The 11174-nt window shown below is 34.9% G+C and overlaps 1 pseudogene; it reads left to right on the forward strand.

Moving 5' to 3' along the window:
* The first annotated feature begins 9650 nt into the window (after positions 1 to 9650).
* Positions 9651 to 10841, forward strand: LOC138154134 (betaine--homocysteine S-methyltransferase 1 pseudogene; annotated as a pseudogene).
* The last annotated feature ends 333 nt before the right edge of the window (positions 10842 to 11174 follow it).

The following is an 11174-nucleotide window of genomic DNA, read 5'->3' on the forward strand; positions in this document are numbered from 1 at the left end:
ATCAGGCAAATTTTCTGATACAAGTTGAAAGTCTGAATAAAGTTTAACCTAGAAGTCAGTCCCCAGCTCTGCACTAACTAGCTACATGACCTTGGAACAGTATAACCTATCTCTGTTTCAGTTTATTCATTTTGAATATGAGAGGTCTGGACAGATTCAATGATTGAGTTTTTGATTATTTAACTAATCTTTACTAAAAGTATCATTTAATTTATATAGGACTTTACATGTGTTTTTTTTTTTCATTTGATCTTTACAACCATGCTGGAAGTTAGGTGATATTAATATTAGGACTATTTTACAGATGAGGAAACTGAGGCTGACAAAGATTAAGTAACTTACCTAAGACCAAACAGCTAGTAAATAGGAAGTATCTCCGCAGCAATTAAACTCAAGTCTTTCTGTCACTAAATCTAGATTTATATGCACTGCTCTACCTAGCTAACTGATTAATGCTACCACTTCCTTGCAACTTTCCCTGATGTCCCTTATCAGAACTCTACCAGTCTTCACATAAAGTTTTTATTGTGCCTCACTAATTTTCATGTCACACATTTTGTAGTATAATAATATTGATTATATCTAGTTTTTACGTAACTTAAGGTTTGCATGTCACTTTACATATGTAAATATATTTGATACAATAATCTGTAAGATGGGTGTGATTATCACCCCCATTTTACAGATGAGGAAACTGAGATACAGCTCGATGTAATGATTTGTGCAGCCAAAGCTAATATTTAAATCATAATTTGAAACCAGGTCTCCTTGACTCAAAGTCCAGAGTTCTAACCATGGCACTTAATTAGCTGGTATAATTATCTGTGTATGTTTCTTTTCTAGATTAGACTCCATGAATGAAGGGACAGTGCCTCATCTGGGCTTTGTTTCTCCCTTGGCACATAATAATCTGTGCCAAATAGGCACTCTAATATATGCTTCTTTAAATGAAGTATGGTTTAAGAATGCCAAAATTCAAGCACATGGGAATTTTTAAGAGAGACAGCATTCAGAAATATTAAAGACATTGAATAGTAAGGTTTGGTAGTAGGATAGTAGAAGTGAAGGTGAAGTAATGAAAATGAGGGAAAAAAATCATAAACATTCCTAAATGAAGTACATGCAGAGGGGACAGTGAGCATAAAGACTCCCTAATCAGATGGATAGTTATCAAGACTTCCAGTTCTGGAGCTGTTTTTATACTGAAACAATTCTGAAGCAGTGGAAATATTATCATAATGCCCTTTGGTGGTACGTATTATGTGATATTTAATGATCAGAACTCTTAAAAACATATACAGGTATAAACACTATAGAAAATTTTGTAATCAAAAGGCAAATAGCACTGTACTACTTAAAATGTTACATTAATATTTATTTATCATGACTAATGTTACATTTGCTAGAAATTAAAATATATTTGTTCCTATTTATGGCAGATCATTTTTCCCCCTCTTAGATCAGATGTAATTTCTTTGGTATAAGAAACTCATTATGCAATAGTGATTGTCATCTGCCCGGTGAATGTCAGTCTTAAAGACTTTCCTGAGGCACAATGTAGTTATGTGACTTGCCCGGGGTAACTTAGTATTGTGAAAGGGAGGACTTAAAGTCTACATTCAGCTCCTGCTCCATTATGACATGCTGCCTCTCTTGTTCTGTTATTTTTAACTTGAAAACAGAGGGAAAATAATTTATATTTTATTTATAATTATATAAATATATGATTATTTATAAACATATAATTATATATTTTATTTACATATTTTAAGTTAGTAGGTCAAACTATTTTTAGAAAATTATATCTGTGCTAACAATCTATATATCAAAAGAATACTGCATATTTACAGAGGAGATTTTTTTTCTTTTCAGTTTATTAAGAACTAAATTCTTGGGACTTTTCTAACAAAGATTTATATTATTGCTGTAATATAGCAAGGAACAAGTAATTTTTACTTATTGAGATGTTGGGAAAGTGCCCATAGGTGCTATCAGTAGAGCTTCATATAATATGGGTAAGGAATTTTTAAGAAAAGGAAAATTAATGTTCCAAAATTGTCGTTTTTATTTGTCATGGTCATTTAATTATGCAACATCTAAAGATCATTCACTTTAAAAAATATAATTTGTATTCAGTAAATCTATGGGAAACTTCAGTACTAGTAATAATTGCATGTAATATGAGATTGCAGCATGACTCACTGCTGCCACCTTTTGCCTGGTGATTTTGATAGTTCATCTAAGAAATATATACTGTTTTACCTATTTTTTTTTTTTTTACTAACATTTAAAAATATGTCTAGCCATTTTTAGAGACAAGAGAATTCTTAGCATCTTACCTTTAAATCTCAATGAATCAATGCTAAAATCCACAATAACACGTATATTTTCCTTTCTCTTATTCGTGTATTGGTGACTTTTTATGTAAGATAAATAACATTTAAGAAAATGTGTTTGAATGAACAACTTTGGAAGTTTAAAATTAACTTTCAATTTTTAAATTCATTCTACTTTTTATATTAACGTGTCCTATATTTTGGGAAAGAGTGACATTTGAGAATTCAAAATATAATGAGATAATCTATGTAAGATATTTAAAAATATCATGCAGCTATAAGGTGGCATTAAAATAATAATAATAGCAATAATTTTGTATACTTTTAAAAGATAGCATAACTTATTTTGGAGAAACAAATAGGACAAACAATAACTGATATTTATATAGTGCTTTCTTGTGTTTTAAATACTGTCTCTTAAATTCTATTTTAATGTGCAATGCACTAATAGATCTTTTGTCATTTCTAAAAAAATTGAAAGTAGAAGGTAAATCATGTGGTTTATAGACAATAATATATGAGCCTAACGTTTAGATATTTTTTAAAATTTATTTTCAATATTTAATGAAACAAGGGGAAATTCTTCAAATTTAATCAACATGCTCTCTCCAATAAAGGCTTACTCAGCTACCTCATTATTCTGTGGTGCTCTGAACTTGGGGTTGTTCAAGTCTAGGACTTAAGTGCAAAAGCTCTAAGGTAGTTCTGACCACACTGAGAAGGCTTCAAATACAGGTCCTATGAAAGGCTGTCTGTTTTTGAAAAAGTTCCTTACCAGGCTGGCTACTGGTTGATAAATAATTTTTTTAGCCATAAAACACTTGCATGCTATCTACTAATATCTAAAGGTGTTTGCATATGCTTTAGTGGATTCAGTATCCATGCATATGAAATGATAGATGCTTGATATATTGAACAATCTTCTTTGGGGAAGATGTCTTGTCAAGTGATCATAAATCAAATTCTTTATGCATGTTCTGATAAGTACAAGTAAATCTGATACTTTAATAAACACTGAATCTTGTGTTCCAAGTAAGGATAATCTCTCAAGTGACTTTTGGAACCATAACTAGAAATCCTTGTAGATGGGGGGAAAAAACAATGACTTGGGAGTAGTTTATTGTGGGAGTACTGATATAAAGGATGATTTGATCATAGGCGCAATTCACGACAGGAGAGAAGAGGGTTTATATACACAGTGAATCCATAAGGGAAGGTGGGTCTGAGGGAAGGGCATCATGGCGATGGTTCCCTGAAAAAAAAAAAAAAGGACAGTGAGGAAGCAGAGTTATAAAGAGCAGTGGATAACATGAAGTATGTAGAAAATGTACTCTAGACCACCACAAGAAGAACAAATACTTACCCACCTCAGGAAGGAAATTTTTACCTCCTCTCACTATCCAAACATGTGGATTCTCATAGCAAAACCCTAGTTATCTCACCTTAGTTGTAGCTCTGCCCCCCTTCTATGTCTAATAAAGTAGAAGCATAGATTGGGCCTGGAAGAGGCAAGAAACTAATGATCAGAAAAATGAGGAAATTACCCAAGATTATATTGGTAATAAAGGACAGAAATGGAATTTAAAATCAAGCCTTCCTATTCACTATTGCTGTTTTCTTTATGAAACATTGCCTCTAAACTGCAACTCTTAGATCTGACTTTATTTGTGTGAAAAGTGTTTTGTAGTTGTGGTCATATAGGTCCTAGGTTTGTTTTGGCAGGTAGATTCCCAAATATTTTATAATGTCTACAGTAACTTTAAATGGGATTTCTCTTTCTATCTTTTGCTGTTGAATTTCATTGGAAATATATATGAATGCCAAGGATTTATGTGGGTTTATTTTATATCCTGCAATTTTGCCAAATTTATTTATTGTCTCAAGTAATTTTTTACTTGATTCTCTAGGATTCTCTAAGTATATCATCATATCATATGCAAAGAGTGATAGCTTGGTCTCTTCTTTGCCTGATTTGGTTCCTTTGATTTCTTTTTCTTCTCTAATTGCTACTACTAACATTTCTGGTACCAGATTGAATAAGAGGGGTGATAATGGACACCCTTGTTTCACCCCTGATCTTATGGGAAATGCTTCTAGCTTCACCGCATTATATATAATACTTGCTGATGGCTTTAAATACATGCTACCTATTATTTTAAGGAAGGCTCCATTTATTCCTATACTTTCTCATATTTTTTAATAGGAATGGATGTTGTATTTTGTCAAAAGCCTTTTCTGCATCTATTGAGATGATCATGAGGTTTCTCATAGTTTTATTTTTGATATTATCAATTACACTGATGGTTTTCCTAATATTAAACCATCCTTGCATTCCTGTAATAAATAGTACCTGATCAAAGTGTATTGTTTTTGAGATAAGTTACTGTAGTCTTTTTTGCTAGTATTTTATTTAAAATTTTTTATATATATTCATGAGGGATATTGGTCTATAATATTCTTTCCCTCTTTTGTCTCTTCCTGATTTAGGTACCATATTATGACACAAAAAGAATTTGGTAGGACTCCTTCACTAATTTTCCCAAATAGTTTGTAGAGTAATGGAATCAATTGTTCTTTAAATGTTTGAAAGAATTCACTAGTAAATTCATCTGGTCCTGGTAATTTTTTCCTAGGGAGCTGACTGATGGCTTATTCAATTTCTTTTTCTGAGATGGGGTTATTTAAGTAATTTACTTCTTCAGTTAATCTGGGCAACTTTTATTTTTGTAAATATTCATCCATTTCCCTAAGATTGTCAAATTTATGTGCATACAATTGGGAAAAATAATTCCTAATTATTGTTTTGATTACCTCTTCATTGGAGGTAGATTCACCCTTTTCATTTTTGATACTCATAGTTTGTTTTTCTTCTTTCTTTTTTTATCATATTGACTAAGGGTCTGTCAATTTTTATTGATTTTTTCATAAAACCAGCTCTTAGTTTTATTTATTAATGCATTAGTTTTCTTAGTTTCAATTTTATTAATCTCTCCTTTGGTTTTCAATATTTCTAATTTAGTATTTAATTAGGGATTTTGACTTTGTTCTTTTTCTAGGTTTTTCAATTGCATGCCCCATTTGTTGACCTCCCTTTTCTCTAATTTGGTCATGTATGCACTCAGGGATATAAAACTTCCCCTAAGAACCGCCTTTAATGCATCCCACAAATTTTGGTATGTTGTCTCATTATTACCATTCTCTTGAATGAAATTACTGATTATTTCTATAATTTCTTGTTTGACGCATTCATTCTTTAGGATTAAATTGTTTAATTTCCAATTAGTTTTTAGTCTGTCTTTCCATGGCCCTTTATCGCATATAATTTTTTATTGCATCATGATCTGAGAAGGATGCATTTAATATTTCTGCCTTACTGCATAGAATTGTGAGGTTTTTATGCCATGGAATGTGGTCAATTTTTGAGTATGTGCCATAAACCGCTGAGAATAAAGTATATTCCTTTTTATCCCCATTCAGTTTTCTCCAGAGATCTACCATACCTATCCTTTCTAAAATTCTGCTCACCTCCTTAACTTCTTTCTTGTTTATTTTGAGGTTGTATTTATCAAGTTCAGAGAGGGGAAGATTAATGTCTCCCACTAATATAGTTTTTCTATCTATTTCTTCCCCTAATTCCTTTGCCTTCTCCTCCAGGAATTTGGATGCTATACCACTTGGTGCATATATGTTAAGTAATTATATTGCTTCCTTCTTGATGGTGCCTTTTAACAGGATATAGTTTCCTTATCTCTTTTAATTAGGTCAATTTTTGCTTTTGCTTTATCTAAGATAAGGATTGCTACCCCTGCTTTTTTTATTTTTACTTTAACTGAGCATGATATATTTTACTCCAGCCTTATTCCTTTACCCTGTGTGTATTCCTCTTTCAGATATGTTTCTTGTAAACAGCATATTGTAGGATTATGATTTCTAATCCATTCTGCTATATGTCTCCCTTTAAAGGGAGAGTTCATTTCATTCACATTTACAGTTATGATTGTTATCTGTTTCTTTCCCTCCATCCTATTCCCACCCCTGTTAATGCTCATATATTTCCCCCTTCTCCCTTCCCCCCTTAATAGTTTTCCTTTTGACCACCACCTCCCTCAGTATTCCCTTATCAGCCCCCCTCCCTTTTCCTCTCCTTTCCCCTTACTTCTTCCCTCCCTACTAACCAGTAGCCCTTTCCCCCTCCTACTGCCTGTAGGATATTTTTATACTTAATGAAGTATTTTATTTCTTCTTAGCACCAAGAGAGACAGGAACAAATCTCATGCGAAGCTCCTCTCCCTCCCCTCTTTCCCTCTAAAATGATACTTTTTGCATTTCTTCTCCATAGAGTCCTATGCTTAACTGGTTGTTATTCACTCCTTGCACCATAGCCAATGAGGGAAAACCTCATATAATTTGCATCTCCCTCCCTTCTTTTCCTCTGCTATACTGTTTTTATGCCTCTTTGTGTGGCATAATTTACCCTTTTCCACATCATTCATTCCTCTTCTTCCATTGCAGTCCCTTTGTAGCCCTTAATAAGTTTTTTTTTTAATTGTCATCTTGTGTATTTTATACTCATACACTCTACTTGTCCATAACCATTTTGCTCTTATCAAATAGCAGGGTGTGTGTGTGTGTGTGTGTGTGTGTGTGTGTGTGTGTGTGTGTGTGTGTTTTCCTTGTTTACCTTTCTACATCACTGTTTCTTCTCATAATTGGAGGTTGAATTTTTCATTGAGTTCTGGCTTTTTTATCAGAAAGGTCTGGAACTCTGTTATATCATTGAATGGCCAACTCTTTGCCTGGAAGAATATGCTCAGTCTCACTGGGTATGTGATCCTTGGTTATAACCCAAACTTTTTTGCCTTCTGGAAAATTGCATTCCACTGCCTCTGATCTTTCAGTGTAGAGGCTGGCAAATCCTGTGCAATCCTCACTGTTGACCCTTGATATTTGAATGTTTCTTTCTGGCCCTCGATGTATTTTCTCTTATATCTGGTAGTTCTGGAGTTTGGCCACAACATTTCGAGGACTTTTCAGTTTGAGATCTCTTTCATCAGGTGTCCAGTGGATTCTCTCTATTTCTGTTTTACCCTCAGGTTCTAGTATCTCAGAGCAGTTTTCCTTAACGAGCTCTTGGAGAATGTTTTCAAGGCTCATTTTTTCATCATGATTTTCTGGTAGGCCTATGATTCTCAGATTGTCTCTCCAGGATCTGTTTTCCAGGTCAGTTATTTTTCCATTGATGTATTTTACCTCTTTTTCTAATTTTTCATTCTTATTGTTTTGTTTGACTAATTCTTGGTTCCTCATAAAACTATTTGTTTCAACTTGGTTTATTCTAGTTTTTAACAAATCATTTTCCTTGGTTAATTTTTGGAGCTCCTTTTCCATATCATACACTTTTCTTTTTAGAGAGATGTTTTCTTCATTATAATGTTTTTCTAATTCTGCAATTTTGGTTTGGAGAGAATTATTCATTTTGTCTTCTATCTCTCTCATTCAGTTTTCAAAGTTCCTTTTGATCTCATCTAGGCAGCTTTCTGTGCTTGGGACCCGTTCTCTGTTGATGTTTCAGCTGTGGGTGTGGAGTCCACATTGTCTTGCTCTGAATTTGGTTCCTCCCTCTGAGGAAAGTAGGACTCCAGAGTCTTTGTAGTCTGCTTTCTACCCATTTTGAGGCAGGACCCTAGCCACACCCTTCCTCTAGGGATCCCAAGCCTTTACTGTAGAGAGTTTTGCCCTGGGGCAATAGTTACTATATTTTGAGTGTGGGGCGGGGAGGTTGGAGCAGGAGAGGTTCACTCTGTCATCCTGGTCTTTGGAGGTCCTTATAGGGGCTTTTTTAAAAATTTCTGGCTATGCAGTGGTAGCCCCAGGAGTATTTGCTGTCCAGGACAGGGGCCCCTGCATTTGGTTCTTATCTTGCTCTTTCCAATCCCAGCCCTTTGGTGTTAGGCCTGGTAGTGGCCCTTGTGGTTGGTGGGATGACTTGCCCTCTAAAATGCAACTCTTTTATAAATATCATCATTATAAATTTTCCCTCTGTTGAAGTTTGTTGTGAGAGACATGAGAGAGGGAGAGAATATGGAATTCAAGATAAAAAAAAATAATTTAAAAAATTTAAAATGTAACTTGGAACCTTAACAAAATAAAATATTTTTTAAAATAAATTTGTTTTTGTCAATGACAACTTTTGAAAGAAATGGAATTATTTTCACCAAATATTCTTTTCTCTAAAGGGTATCAAGATAAACTTAAAGTATAATTTGTTAATCAGTTTGTCATCTTCAATCTATTATATTTTACAAAATGATAAACTGTCTTATGATTCAGTCTTATTGGAATAGATTAGATTATAATCTCCTTTGAGGGCAGGCAGCACCACTGACATCTCTATAATGTGTTGCAGACAGAAAGTGCTCAATAAATCTTTGCTAAATTAAAATGAAAGTCATGTGATTTTCTGCGGGTTTCCAAATAAATGAGGGTACCTGAATAGACTGAAGGAGATGATGGGACAGGAGAGTAAATCCTGGGTAATTATTCTTTTTCATGCAATCCCTTTGATGTGATCCTTAGGGCTACATTAATTTCTTTGTTTTAAACATTAACATAAGTCATTTAGGGTCATGCAGATCAAAAATCCAGATGATTGACTTTTGACTGAATGCTGTGGTGTAATTTAAATTGTATCTAAATATACAAACTGGTTATAAACAGCTGTATTCATTCAAATAAGTGTTTATTTTATTTTATTCAAAATCTTTCCTCAAAGTATTTTTGTGTACATAGTCTACAAATTAGTTGTGTTCATTATCATCATCATCATCACCTTAATTTTTGCATATTTATACACCAATTTCACATATATTCCCTCATTTTGTTCAGACTTATAAGTTTCAGAGGGTATATTATTTCTAGGAAAATGGGCTGTGCATTGGATAGAATGTTGGGGTTGGAGTCAGTAAGACTCATGTTTATGTGTTAAAATCTGGACTCAGACACTTATTAGGTATGTGACACTGGGAAAGTCACTTAAGCTTCTTTGTCTCTATTTCCTCATCAGTAAAATGAGCTAGAGAAAGAAATGGTAAACCACTCCAGTCTCCTTGTCAAGTAAACCCTGAATGGGGTTGTGGAGATTTGAACATAAATGAAAACAACTGAACAACAACAAAAATATTTCCTTTTATAAAAATGAGAAAACAAGCTCAGGTACTTCTGGCTGCTTTGGTAGCCAAGACCATGGCAACTTCCCCCCTCCCCCTCCCCACCTCCCTCTGGACCCAATGAAAAGCAAGTGTACAGTTCTGAAAGATGGAACCCTCTGGAGTCAAAAAGGTGCAGAAGAGAATTCTCAAGGCTTTGGATTCTGGAGAGATTGTCATTGGAGAGGGGGATTTGTCTTTGCTCTTGAGAAAAGAGGATATGTGAAAGCTGGGCCTTAGCTCCAGAAGCTGCAGCTAAACACCAGAAGCTGTACAACAGCTTCATTGGGAATTCCTTCAAGCAGGCTCAAATGCCATGCAAACCTTCTCCTCAACAAGCTCGAGGTAGAGGAAATGATGTTGCAGAGAAAATATCTGGTCAGAAAGTGAATGAAGCTGCTTATGACATTGCCCTGGAGGTGGCTGCAGAAGGAGATGCTTTGGTTGCTGGTGGAGTTAGTCAGACACCACCATACTTGATTTGCATGAGTGAAACTGAAGTGAAAAACATTTTCCAGCAACAGTTAGAAGTCTTTAAAAAAAAAGGTGGACTTTCTGATTGCTGAGTATTTTGAGCATGTAGAAGAAACTGTCTGGGCAGTGGAAGCATTAGAAGAATCTGGAAAGCCAGTGGCCACTACCATGTGCATTGGCCCAGTAGGAGATCTGCACTCTGTGTCACCTGGAGAATGTGCAGTGCAGCTGGTCAAAGCAGGAGCTTCCATTGTTGGCATGAACTGCCATTTTGACCCCACAATTAGTTTAAGAACTGTGAAACTCAAGAAGGAGGGTTTGGAGACTGCCAGATTAAAAGCCCATTTGATGACATAGCCGTTGGTTTACCATACTCCAGACTGTGGCAAACAAGGATTTATTCATCTCCCAGAATTTCCATTTGGTCTGGAACCCAGAGTTATTACCAGATAGGATATTCAGAAATATGCCAGAGAAGCCTCCAACTTGTGTGTAAGGTACATCAGGGGCAGCTGTGGATTTGAGCCTTATCTCAGAGCAATTGCTGAGGAGCTAGCTCCGGAAAGGGGCTTCTAAGAAACATAGCAGCTTGGTGAGTGGTTTGAGCATGCACACCAAGCCCTGGATTAGAGCAATGGCAAGGAGAGAATATTGGGAATCTCTGCCTCTGGCCTCTGGTAGGCCATACTGTCCATTCATGTCCAAACCAGATGCCTGGGTAGTGACCAAAGGATCAGCTGAGCTAATGCATCAGAAAGAGGCCACAATTGACCAGCAACTGAAGGAACTCTTTCAGAAACAGAAATTCAAATCTTCCGTAGCCTAATGTAATGTGTATACCCATGTGTTTTGGGTCCATTAGCACTCATAATTTGTAAGCTTGCTCTCAAATTGAATAAAAAATGGATCTTTAAAAACAAAAAGAGAGAAAGAAAGAAAGAAAGAAAGAAAGAAAGAAAGAAAGAAAGAAAGAGAGAGAAAGAAACAAAGAAAGAAAGAAAGGAAGAAAGAAAGAAAGAAAGAGAGAGAGAGAAAGAAAGAAAGAAAGAAAATAAGCTCAGAAGAGTCAAGTGATTTGTTCAAGTCATTCTGGAAGGAAAAGAGGGTGGAACCCAAGTTTTCTGATAATTTTCCAAACCCCTCCCCTTTTCTGTTGCAC

This window comes from Petaurus breviceps, unplaced genomic scaffold (assembly GCF_028583685.1).
Source record: "Petaurus breviceps papuanus isolate PSGF00001 unplaced genomic scaffold, PetGlider_PUasm1.0 151, whole genome shotgun sequence".
In the NCBI taxonomy this organism is placed as follows: domain Eukaryota; kingdom Metazoa; phylum Chordata; class Mammalia; order Diprotodontia; family Petauridae; genus Petaurus; species Petaurus breviceps.